The following is a 13,975-nucleotide window of genomic DNA, read 5'->3' on the forward strand; positions in this document are numbered from 1 at the left end:
GAGCAGCTGGAGGCAGACATCTTGAAACCAGCATTGATGAGGCAATACAGCTGTCACCCGCACTCTCCATCAGCGCAATTACTCATATCTTGCTGGGATTAAATAGTCACAGCTTCTGGGTTACTCACTGGTAAGCACCTCACACCTGAGGATGCATGGCGGGCGGAGGCAGGGACGTCCCAGGCATCCAACACTGGAGGGATGCCGGAGTCAAGGACGTTGCTGAGCCCCAAGTTGATGATGTGCCCCTGACTAGGGTCATCCCAGAGCTGCTGGAGCTGCAAAGGCAGAGTTGCGAGTATCAGGAAGAGATGTCAGCATCTCTCCTCGGAGTGCAAGGCTAATTGGAGGAATGCCATTACCTTCTGTCTGAAGTGATGGCGCTGTCACTCCAAGGCAACGAGGCCGACACTACAAGGATGGCATTTGCAGTGAAGACCTTGGTGCAGGACGTGCACTCCATGGCAGGGGATGTCCGTTCCATAGTTCAGCTCATGACCCCCATGTCTGAGAGCATGAGCTCCATGGTGCAGGGCTTCGACTGCATGGTGGAGGCACTACTGGGAATCCACAGGTGTCAATGCTAGGGGACAGCAGGCATCTGGATCTCATTCCAGCTGCCCCTCTATCCCATGGAAGAGCACAGGGGCCCTTCACCCAGGAGACCCTGGGAGTGTGCAGCACATCTGACGCTCCCCTTCCCTGTGAGCAACACACCTCCAACCCTACACACCAAGGAAGGCAGTACTACAACACCCGTGCTGCCAAAAGCAGGCCAGGGTCCTCAAGGTCCCGGTCCCTCAAAGAACGCCGACCAAGGTAATCTCAGGCAAAAGGGCTTGCAATTCAGCAGGCCGTCTCAACCTCAGCTGTGGATCCTGAGGAAGCACCTAGATGTAGTGGGAGGGTGAGGAAGACTAAGAAACAATAGGCACCTAATGGGCATGGGTGAACCTAGGCATTAGCAGAGAAAATTCACCATTGTAATAACTAGCTAGCATTAAGAATTACTTGATCACCCATAAAAAACTTCCATGGTGTCGTCATGGCACCATGCCCCACAATCCTCGTGCATGTGCGGTGATTCATCCCTGTGCAGTGTGAGAATGGCAGCGCTATGTTTCTCCCACCTCCCACGCTGACGGGGATGCAGTAAAGCCACCCCACTTCTGACGTTGGCTGTCCAATTATAAAGATACCTTTGGCTGAAAATGTGAGAGTCTGTCCATCTTGTCAAGAGGTGGAGAAACACACCGGAACCCCTGACCTCAGAGAGGGCAGTAGTGGCTGAGATGTGTCATTCTGCCTCTACGGGCCCCAGTTCAGTGGCAGGTCAATTTCAGCTGTCTGTCAGGCATGAGTCAGACATTTTGCGGTGGTTAAGATGAACATCACTGTGTCCTCACTGTAAGTCATCATCATTCTCCTGCAGTATCCAGTCAGTTGCTTTAGGCCCTGCTCATGCATGGAGCGACCATCACGATGACCTCCTGCAGGCCCCACAGTGGTGAGAGAATGTCAGACCGATCCTGGGAGAGATCTTCACACCCCGGTGTTGGTCGCCCCAAACCAAAAATGAGGGTGTCCCTAGCCCTGCTATTGCCATGGGGCCCTTGCTATTGCCTGAGGTCATTCCTCTGTCTCCACCCTGAGTTGCCTCTCACCACCCTGCTTGAGCTCCTCATCATCCAAGATGTGGCACTCCTCCATTTCCTTGTGATCCAGCTGCTCTCTCCACTGCAATGTTGGGTTGTGCAGGGTGCAGCACAATACAATGATGCGGGACACCTTCTGGGGGCTGTACTTTAGGGATCCTCCTGACCAGTTCAGGCACTGGAAACGCATCTTGAGCAGGCCAATTGCCTCTCCACTGGTGCACACATTTACGCATGAGCCTCAATGTATTGATTCTCAGGAAGTGTTTGGGGCCTCCACACTGGCATCCTGAACCACCTACTGAATAAGTACCCTTGTCCCTGAGGATCCATCCTTCCAGCCATTGCTCACCCTCAGAAATTGCTGAGATTTGCTAATGGCCAAGGATGTAGCTGTCATGGGTGCTCCCTGGGAAATGGGACACACTGCATTATGCACATGGCATGGTCACCCACATTGAGGGAATGGAATTGCTTGTGGTTCATAAATGGTGACTCAAGCTGCCATCGGGAGCCGAGAGCCACATGGGTGCAGTCAATAATGCCCTGTACCAGTTATAGAATCTTAGAATCATTAAATCCCTAAAGTGCAGGAGGAAAGCATTCGGCCCATTGAACCTGCACCAACAACAGTCCCATCCAGGCCCTACCCCTGTAACCCCATGTGTTTATCCTACTAATTTACCCTGGCACTAAGGGGCAATTTAGCATGGCCAATCCACCTAACCCGCACATCTTTGGACTGTGGGAGGAAACCAGAGCAGCCCCATGTTAGACACAGGGAGAACATTCAAACTCCAAACAGTCACCCAGGGCTGGAATTGAACCCGGGCCTCTGGTGACGTGAGGTAGAAGTTCTAACCGCTGTGGCACCATGCCACCCAGGGCAAAGCCCTGGCCCTGGTATCCTGGCTCACCTGGTCTCAGTCAAACTTGATGCACCAATGGGCACTCGCAAATAGCGCATCTGTGACCTCCCTTATGTACTCATGTGTGGCAGCCTGGGAGATGCCACACATGTTACATGTGCAGTCCTGAAATGCGCCACTGGCATACAAGTTCAGAGCAACAGTTACTTTCAGGGTGACAGGGAAAGGGTGGCGTCTCAATCCATGTGGGCGGCACGGTAGCACAGTGGTTAGCACTGCTGCTTCACAGCTCCAGGATCCCGGGTTCGATTCCCGGTTCGGGTCACTGTCTGTGTGGAGTTTGCACATTCTCCTCGTGTCTGCGTGGGTTTCCTCCGGGTGCTCCGGTTTCCTCCCACAGTCCAAAGATGTGCGGGTTAGGTTGATTGGCCAGGTTAAAAAAATTGCCCCTTAGAGTCCTGGGATGCGTAGATTAGAGGGATTAGCGGGTAAAATATGTGGGGGTAGGGCCTGGGTGGGATTGTGGTCGGTGCAGACTCGATGGGCCGAATGGCCTCCTTCTGCACTGTAGGGTTTCTATGATTCTATGATTCTATGTGCTGCCAACTCTTGCAGCACTTGGCACAGTTGGTCCAATATCTCCCGGGCCAGACACAACCTTCTCCCACACTGGACCTCTGACATCTGGATGTAGGAAGTTCTCTGACAGTGGACCCAAGGCTGGTAATGTCTCCTCCAAGGCTCCGCCTCTGTGGCTTTGCACCTGGTAAATCAGCGGGCTCTGCCTCCCCCCTCCGCAGGGCGCTGGTCCTGGCTGCGTACAGGAGCACATTGATGCCGCTGCTGCTCCACAGCTATCAATAGAACTGCCAGCTCGACTGGCTCCGTGATTGTGTTTCATGACTCGTGGTATTTTGGGCCCATGTTGCCGTTCTCACTGATGGCTAACGCAGGCTCAGAATTCCACCCACTGACTTCATCTCTGCAACTTAACTTGCCATCAGGAAATCAAAAGTTTCCATCCCACCTAATGCATCCCACCTAATTAATGTTTCGTGCTCTTGTGGCCTCCCTAAAATCTGCCCCATCCCCGTCACGTATTCATTTGTTTTCTAACAATTTGAAGAAAAGATGAAGGAAAATCAAAAGTAGGTTCTTTCCGGTAAAATGTTCAGTAAACTGACATTGAAATGTTTGCTTCCCACACAGTGGTGTTGATATTATTCTCTTTATGTTCTGTTTACTGTAAATTGGGAAAATTAGGTTGCATTAAGGCTTATTAATATGTCCCAGTTTTTTGGGACTATCCAATTTACTGGTCAGGCGGTGGCGTATCTGAAACAAAAGCCTCGGGTGTTTCTAAATCAGGCCTGCACAATGTAATTATGTTAAGTACAATTTGATTATCTTTTGTCCCAATAACACCACTTATTGTTCCTGCCCACTTACCATGGGGTGCACACTATTTCATATGAAAATTTCAAATAGCATTCAAAAGAATCAGGAGCTGCCCTCATGTGTTACATTCCAAAGACGGGAGATTATTTTAGGCTTTGTACTGTGAAAAGATTTTTTTTTTACAAGTTTTGGTCTCAAAATTTCAAACAACAGGCCTTTATTTTCAGAGGAATACTTAGAATCCTACCCTTGGAGGCTGAAGGGAAAGGATGAGCCAACTACAGTTGGAAGGTGAGCAATTGGAAGGATCATCACAGGAAGTCATTCTATAAACAACATTGCTGCCGTCATGCATTACAAAATGAACCATCTTGATAAAAGTTCAACTGCAAAGCAGTGACCAGTAGTGTATCATGTAGTTCTATTTCCCACTTTGCTGGCAGCTATCATCATGCTTTTCTTTAATGTGGCAGTCATCCCTCTCCATCCTGCCCAGCTTATTCAAGGCTGGTTCCTCAGAGACAACTGCCATCTCTTGAACATCAGTCTTATATTCTTCTTTGAAATCCCCACTCACTTTGATACAATCAGATCCCTGCTTCAGTTACAGGCCTCAACAAGCAGGTCAGCGGAGTATCAAAGCAGTGTTGTGTATGGCTGGACAGATCTGAAAGCCTCCTCCAGTACAGCCCACCAAAGACAGTGTTACATTTGCTGATGTTCTACTGCATGCTGCATAAATTCACTGTCTAACAAGGACTGCACATGAAGCTATCTCTGAAGGTGAGCCTTCCCTTTCATGAAGAAAAGGGAAGAACTTGGATTTTTATACCATCTTTCACATCTTCAGCCTCCCAAAGTGCTTCACAATAAATGAAGTACTTTTCAAAAGTGTAGTCATTGTTATCATTGCACAAGTTTGGTGTCCTATAAAACGCTAACCCCATATCCTCTCCATCACAGATACCACCTACTTTAAAACCTGTAATATTGTCCACAAAACGAAGGAGATTGTCATTGACTTCAGGAAGCATAGTGGAGAACATGCCCCTGTCTACATCAACGGGGACGAAATAGAAAGGGTCGAGAGGTTCAAGTTTTCAGGTGTCCAGGTCACCAACAACCTGTCCCAGTCCCCCATGCCGACACTATAGTTAAGAAAGCCCACCAACGCCTCTACCTTCTCAGAAGACTAAGGAAATGTGGCATGTCAGCTACGATTCTCATCAACGTTTACAGATGCACCATAGAAAGTATTCTTTCTGGTTGTATCACAGCTTGGTATGGCTCCTGCTCTGCCCAAGACCGCAAGAAACTACAGAAGGTCATGAATGTAGCCCAATCCATCACGCAAACCAGCCTCCCACCCATTGACTCTGTCTACACTGCCCGCTGCCTCGGCAAAGCAGCCAGCATAATTAAGGACCCCACGCACCCGGGACATTCTCTCTTTCACCTTCTTCTGTCAGGATAAAGATACAAAAGTCTGAGGTCATGCACCAACCGACTCAAGAACAGCTTCTTCCCTGCTGCCAACAGACACATGAATGGACCTATCTTGCATTAAGTTGATCTTTCTCTGCACCCTAGCTATGACTGTAACACTACATTCTGCACTCTCTCATTTCCTTCTCTATGAACAATATGCTTTTGCTGCATAGTGCGCAAGACACAATACTTCTCACTGTATACTAATACATGTGACAATAATAAATCAAATCAAGTCAAATCACTTCTGTCCCTACCTCAGTTCATCTGAGGGACGTTGAATTTGTGCCTTTGTTACTTCCAAACCTGACACTTCTCTGGCCAATTTCCCATCCTCTAGCGAACATAAATTTCAGAGTACTTAAATCTCCCGCAGAACCAATATCCACTTTTGTCTGATTACATTTCAGTGAACAGCCTTGGGACATTTTTCTAAACAATGTTTATATAATTTCTCTGGGGTTTTTGCAGATCTTCCACTGCGTTATGGCTACACCAAACCTAATAAAAATTCAACTCAGTGATTTCATCAGTTTCCCCTTTATCCTGGGGATTAAATAATTAGTTAATTAAGAAACAGATAGATTCACTGCAGATTCACTGTTGCACTCCATCAGTTCTGTTCTCAAGTTTATTGTTGCAATCCATGCTTTCTTCATTCTTTCATTGAATTTGGGCATTGCTGGCAAGGCCAGTATTTGTTGTCCATCCCTAACTACTTTCAGAAGGTGGTTTCTTGCTTAGAGAAAAGTGCAAAAAAAACGATGGACCAATAATAAGCAAACAATAACATATTAACAGCTAATGAAGTGCTTTTGAATTGTAGTTACTTTTAACATCAGGAATTGCAGCAGCCAATTTGCGCACAACAAGCTTTACAAATAGCAATGTAATAATCACAGGATAACCAGTTTTCATGAGGTTGTTTGAGGGATAAAATTGGCCAGAGCACCAAGGAGAATTCCTTCGTACTTCTTCAAACAGTCTTATGGGATATTTCAAGGCAACCAGAAAGGGCAAATGGGATCTTGCTTCCACAGCTCATGAGGAAGAATACAGGGGCGATTCTCCCAAAAAAGTTCAAAGTGCTGAATTCACGGGAAAAATGGTGTAAATCACAATTGTTTTTTCAGTGGGAGTTCAGACTCGAATCTCCCACACTCTGTGCACTGAAGAGGTCACATTCGTGAATATCATTAAAAGTTCAAAAGGCGGAGCCTATTCACACCAAAGATCCTAAAATCGGCAGAATGAGCAGGAACTCGCGCATGCGCACACCTCTGGGAGATCGTTGAAAAGGCCTCCCAGCATTGAGGTCACTGCCCTCAAAGTCCCACAGACATTGCTGGCCTCATTGCTGGATCCTCACCCCCTCCCCCACATACACACATCTTTGCCCCTCCCCCATATGGACATCACAGGCCTCATTGCTGGACCCAGCCCCCCATACAGACATCGCTGGCCAACCCCTCCCTGTACAGACATTGCTGGCCTCATCGCTAGACCCCCCACCCCGCTCTCCCCACCCCTCCCACCACCCATTACGGACATAGCTGTCGATCACCTCATCCTGCCCCCCCCTCCATAGGCTGCCCGCTTACCCCATCACCTTCCATACGGACATGGCAGCCTGCTCACCCCATCAAACCCCCCCCCATATGGACATGGCTGATGCTCACCCCATCACCGCCCCCCACCCCCCATACGGACATGCCAGGTCACCCCATGCCTCCACTGAGCTGGATAATGTGGGTACCCCATCCCTGCCCTCCATGAACATACAGACCTCACAGCTGCCTTGCAGAGAACTCGTGCTGTGCTGCCATGCACACCCCCAGCTTGCGAGCATTCCCTCTGTTGAATGGGAGCCCTGAGAATTGCACTCCCCTGGACACAGCAGCTTATTGAATGGCAGCCAATCAGCATCCCGAGGGATGCATGACATTCAACTGAAACCAGCCTTCAAAATCTCTCACAAGGATTTATTGCCATCTGGCCCATGACTGGCCAATGTCACCACACCTGCACTCCCCTAATAACCCAGAGCTGTCTATAAGCTGCAGGAATGGACACACAGCCAGTCACGCCACGATGATGTCATCGAAGAGATCAGCCCCATGATTTAATGAGCCTGACCAGGCTCCGCCTGCTCGATGATTTGATTTGATTTGATTCATTATTGTCACATGTATTAGCATACAGTGAAAGTATTGTTTCTTGCATGCTATACAGACAAAGCATACCATTCATAGAGAAATTGCTGGCCTCATTGCTCTATCCTCACCCCACAGGACCTTCAACCGACACTATACACTAGATACATCAATGACATTTCCTTCCTTTGGACTGACGGCGAGCGATCACTGAAACAGCTACACGATGACATCAACAAGTTCCATCCCACCATCAGACTCACAATGGACTACTCTCTAGAATCGGTTGCATTCTTGGACACACGCGTTTCCATCAAGGACGGTCACCTCAGCACTTCACTGTACTGGAAGCCCACGGATAACCTCACGATGCTCCACTTCTCCAGCTTCCACCCTAAACACGTTAAAGAAGCCATCCCCAAGGACAAGCCCTCCGTATACACAGGATCTGCTCAGATGAGGAGGATCGCAACAGACACCTGCCCTTGTAAGAACAGGATATGGCACTCAACTCATCGATCGATTGTTCCACCGTGCCACAGCGAAAAGCCGCACCAACCTCCTCAGAAGACAAACATGGGACATGACGGACATAGTACCCTTCGTTGTCCAGTACTTCCCCGGAGCGGAGAAGCTACAACATCTTCTCCAGAGCCTTCAACATGTCATTGATGAAGACGAACATCTTGCCAAGGGCATCCCCACACCTCCGCTACTTGCCTTCAAACAACCGTGCAACCTCAAACAGACTATTGTTTGCAGCAAAATACCCAGCCTTCAGGAGAACAGTGACCATGACACCACATAACCCTGCCACAGCAACCTCTGCAAGACGTGCCGGATCATCAACATGGATGCCATCATCTCATGTGGGAACACCATCCACTAGGGACACGGTACATAGTCTTGCGACTCGGCCAATGTTACCTACCTGATACGCTGCAGAAAAGGATGCCCTGAGGCATGTTACATTGGCGAGACCATGCAGATGACAACGGATGAATGGACACCGCTCGACAATCACCAGGCAGGAGTGTTCCCTTCCTGTCAGGGAACACTTCAGCAGTCAAGGGCATTCAGCCTCTGATCTTCGGGTAAGCGTTCTCTAAGATGGCCTTCACGACACACGACAGCGCAGAATCGCTGAGCAGAAACTGATAGCCAAGTTCCGCACGCATGAGGACGGCCTCAACCAAGATCTTGGGTTCATGTCACACTATCTGTAACCCCCACGACTTGCCTGGGCTTGCAAAATCTCACTAACTGTCCTGGCTGGAGACAATTCACACCTCTTTAACCTGTCTCCACTCGCATTGTCTGCACCTGTAAAGACTTGATTACCTGTTAAGACTCGCATTCCAACCATTATCTTGCAAATTGAGTCTGTGTCTACATATGCCCTGTTTGTGAACCCAATCCTCCACTCACCTGATGAAGAGGCAGCGCTCCGAAAGCTTGTGCTACCAAATAAACCTGTTGGACTTTAACCTGGTGTTGTGAGACTTCTTACTGTCCTGTTCACAGAGAAAGATAGGAGAGGATGCAGAATGTAGTGTTACCATAATACTAAGGGTGTAGAGAAAGATTAGCTTAATGCAAAATAGGCCCAATCAAAAGTCTGACGGCAGCATGGAAGAAGCTTTCTTGAGTCGATTGGCACATGACCTCAGACTTTAGTATCTTTTTCCCGACAGAAGAAGTGGAAGAGAGAATGTCCGGGGTTCGTGGGGTCCTTAATTATGCTGGCTGCTTTGCCGAGGTGGTGTGACTGGCTGCGTGTCCATTCTTGCAGCTTATAGACAGCTCTGGGTTATTAGGGGAGTGCAGGTGCAGTGAGTGTGGCCAGTCATGGGCCAGAGGACAACAATTCCTTGTGAGAAATTTTGAAGGCTAGTTTCAATTGAGTGTCATGCATCCCTCGGGGTGCTGATTGTCTGTCATTCAATAAGCTGCTGTGTCCAGGGGGATGCACTGCTCGGGGCTCCCATTCAACAGAGGGAATGCTCGCAAGCTGGGGGTGTGCATGGCAGCACAGCACGAGTTCTCTGCAGGGCAGTAGTGAGGTCAGTATGTTCATGGGGGGGGAGGGATGTGGTACACGCGTTATCCAGTTCAGTGGGGACATGGGGTGACCGGGCATGTCCGTATGCGGGAGGGGGATGAGGTGAGCGGGCAGCCTTATCCGTTTGGGGGGAAGGGGTGAGGGTCTAGTGATGAGGCTAGCAATGTCAGCATGGGGGGGAGCAGTGATTAAGTCAGAGATATCTGTATGGGGGGGGGGGGCAGCGGTGAGGGTCCAGCCATGTCTGTAATGGCGGGGGGGGGCAACGATGAGGCCAGTGATGTCTGAAGTGGGGGGAGGCAGTGATGAAGCCAGTGATGTCTGTATGGGTGGGGAGGAGGGGGTCAAGCGGTGAGGCCAGTTATGTCCATATGGGGGAGGGACAATGTCTGTATGGGAACGGTGAGGATCCAGCAATGAGGCCAGCAATGTCTGTGGGACCTTGAGGGCAGTGACCTCAATACTGGGAAATCTTTTCAATGATCTCCCAGAGGTGTGCACATGCGCGGATTCCCGCTCATCCTGCCGATTTTAGCCTCCTTGATGTGAATAGGCCCCGCCCCTCAAGCTTTTAATGATATTCACGAATGTGACTTCCGCAGTGCACAGAGTGGGGAGATTTGAGTCTGAACTCCCACTGAAAAAACAATTGTGATTTACACCATTTTTCCCGAGAATTCAGCACTTTGAACTTTTTTGGGAGAATCGCCCCTGTAATCTTTCTCATGGGCTGTGGAAGCAAGATCCCATTTGCCCTTTCTGGTTGCCTTGAAATATCCCATAAGACTGTTTGAAGAAGTACGAAGGAATTCTCCTTGGTGCTCTGGCCAATTTTATCCCTCAACCAACCTCATGAAAACTGGTTATCCTGTGATTATTACGTTGCTGTTTGTAAAGCTTGTTGTGCGCAAATTGGCTGCTGCAATTCCTGATGTTAAAAGTAACTACAATTCAAAAGCACTTCATTAGCTGTTAATATGTTATTGTTTGCTTATTATTGGTCCATCGTTTTTTTTGCACTTTTCTCTAAGCAAGAAACCACCTTCTGAAAGTAGTTAGGGATGGACAACAAATACTGGCCTTGCCAGCAATGTCCAAATTCAATGAAAGAATGAAGAAAGCATGGATTGCAACAATAAACTTGAGAACAGAACTGATGGAGTGCAACAGTGAATCTGCAGTGAATCTATCTGTTTCTTAATTAACTAATTATTTAATCCCCAGGATAAAGGGGAAACTGATGAAATCACTGAGTTGAATTTTTATTAGGTTTGGTGTAGCCATAACGCAGTGGAAGATCTGCAAAAACCCCAGAGAAATTATATAAACATTGTTTAGAAAAATGTCCCAAGGCTGTTCACTGAAATGTAGTAAGAAGTTTAACAACACCAGGTTAAAGTCCAACAGGTTTATTTGGTCGCAAAAGCCACAAGCTTTCGGAGCCCTAAGCTCCTTCTTCAGCTGAGTGGGAATTCTGTTCACGAACAGGGCATATAAAGACACAGACTCAATTTACAGAATAATGGTTGGAATGCGAATACTTACAGCTAATCAAGTCTTAAAGGTACAAACAATGTGAGTGGAGAGAGCATTAAGACAGGTTAAAGAGATGTGTATTGTCTCCAGACAGGACAGCCAGTGAGACTCTGCAAGTCCAGGCAAGCTGTGGGGATTACAGATAGTGTGACATGAACCCAATATCCCGGTTGAGGCTGCCCTCATGTGTGCGGAACTTGGCTATCAGTTTCTGCTCAGCGACTCTGCGCCGTCGTGTGTCGTGAAGGCCGCCTTGGTGAATGCTTACCCGAATATCAGAGGCCAAATGCCCTCGATCGCTGAAGTGCTCCCCCACAGGAAGAGAACAGTCTTGCCTGGTGATTGTCGAGCGGTGTTCATTCATCCGTTGTTGCAACTCGACCAATATTGACTACCTGATACGTTGCAGGAAAGGATGTCCCGAGGCATGGTACATTGGGGAGACCATGCAGACGCTGCGACAACGGATGAATGAACACCGCTCGACAATCACCAGGCAAGACTGTTCTCTTCCTGTTGGGGAGCACTTCAGCGATCACGGGCATTCGGCCTCTGATCTTCGGGTAAGCGTTCTCCAAGGCGGCCTTCATGACACACGACAGCGCAGAGTCGCTGAGCAGAAACTGATAGCCAAGTTCCGCACACATAAGGACGGCTCAACCGGGATATTGGGTTCATGTCACACTATCTGTAATCCCCACAGCTTGCCTGGACTTGCAGAGTCCCCAGACAGGACTGGCTGTCCTGTCTGGAGACAATACACATCTCTTTAACCTGTCTTAATGCTCTCTCCACTCACATTGTTTGTACCTTTAAGACTTGATTAGCTGTAAGTATTCGCATTCCAACCATTATTCATGTAAATTGAGTTTGTGTCTTTATATGCCCTGTTTGTGAACAGAATTCCCACTCACCTGAAGAAGGAACTTAAGGCTCCGAAAGCTTGTGGCTTTTGCGACCAAATAAACCTGTTGGACTTTAACCTGGTGTTGTTAAACTTCTTACTGTGTTTATCCCAGTCCAACGCCGGCATCTCCACATCACTAAAATGTAATCAGACAAAAGTGGATATTGGTTCTGGGGGCACTATAGGCAGTAGAGCTTTAGGTACGCTGAAATTTATGTTCGGTAGAGGATGGGAAATTGGCCAGAGAAGTGTTAGGTTTGGAAGTAACAAAGGCACAAATGAAGGATTCAACATCCCTTAGATGAACTGAGGTAGGGACAGAAGTGATTTGATTTGATTTGATTTATTATTGTCACATATATTAGTATACAGTGAAAAGTATTGTTTCTTGCACGCTATACAGACAAAGCATACCATTCATAGAGAAGGAAATGAGAGAATGCAGAATGTCATGTTACAGTCATAGCTAGGGTGTAGGAAAAGATCAACTTAATGTGAGTTAGGTTCATTCAAGAGTCTGATGGCAGCAGGGAAGAAGCTGTTCTTGAGTCGGTTGGTACGTGTCCTCAGACTTTTGTATCTTTTTCCTGATGGAAGAAGGTGGAAGAGAAAATGACCGGGGTGCATGGGGTCCTTAATTATGCTGGCTGCTTTGCCGAGGCAGCGGGCAGTGTAGACAGAGTCAATGGATGGGAGGCTGGTTTGCGTGATGGATTGGGCTACATTCATGACCTTCTGTAGTTTCTTGCGGTCTTGGGCAGAGCAGGAGCCATACCAAGCTGTGATACAACCAGAAAGAATGCTTTCTATGGTGCATCTGTAAAAGTTGGTGAGAGTCGTAGCTGACATGCCAAATTTCCTTACTCTTCTGAGAAAGTAGAGGCATTTGTGGGCTTTCTTAACTATAGTGTCGGCATGGGGGGACCAGGACAGGTTGTTGGTGATCTGGACACCTAAAAACCTGAAGCTCTCGATCATTTCTACTTCGTCCCCATTGATATAAACAGGGGGATGTTCTCCACTATGCTTCCTGAAGTCACTGACAATCTCCTTCATTTTGTTGACGCTCAGGGAGAGATTATTGTCGCTGCACCAGTTCACCAGATTCTCTATCTCATTCCTGTACTCTGTCTCGTCGTTGTTTGAGATCCGACCCACTACAGTGGTGTTGTCAGCAAACTTGAAAATTGAGTTGGAGGGGAATTTGGCCACACAGTCATAGGTGTATAAGGAGTATAGTAGGAGGCTGAGAACACAGCTTTGTGGGGCACCAGTGTTGAGGATGATCGTGGAGGAGATATTGTTGCCTATCCTTAATGGTTGTGGTTTGTGGGTCAGGAAGTTCAGGATCCAGTTGCAGTTGGAGAAGCCGAGGCCCAGGCTACGGAGTTTGGACATGAGTTTGTGGGAATGATGGTGTTGAAGGTTGGGCTGTAGTCAATAAATAGGAGTCTGACATAGATGTCTTTGTTATCCAGGTGTTCCAGGATTGAATGCAAGGCCAGGGAGATGGCTTCTGCTGTGGACCTGTTGTGGCAGTAGGCAAACTGTAGTGGATCCAGGCAATCCAGGAGGCTGGAATTGATTTGTGCCATGACTAGCCTTTCAAAGCACTTCATAATAATGAATGAGGAGAGGCGCCAGTGGATCGTCCCCAATCAGGGCCCTCGCCCAAGGGAAGCAGCCATGAAGGCATTGTGGGAGGTGGTTGCAGATGCTGTAAAAGTCAGGAGCATGACACCTCGACCTGGCCAGCAGTGCAAGAAGAAACTGTATGACCTTCTTCAGGCAGCAACGGTGAGTAAGCATCCCACTTTGAAACCCGCACAAGGTCAGCATGGATCTCAAACCATGCTTCGACACCTGAAGGGCATGCAACAAGGCCCCCTTCCCCCAGGGACAGCATC

This window comes from Mustelus asterias, chromosome 3, assembly GCF_964213995.1.
Source record: "Mustelus asterias chromosome 3, sMusAst1.hap1.1, whole genome shotgun sequence".
NCBI lineage: Eukaryota > Metazoa > Chordata > Chondrichthyes > Carcharhiniformes > Triakidae > Mustelus > Mustelus asterias.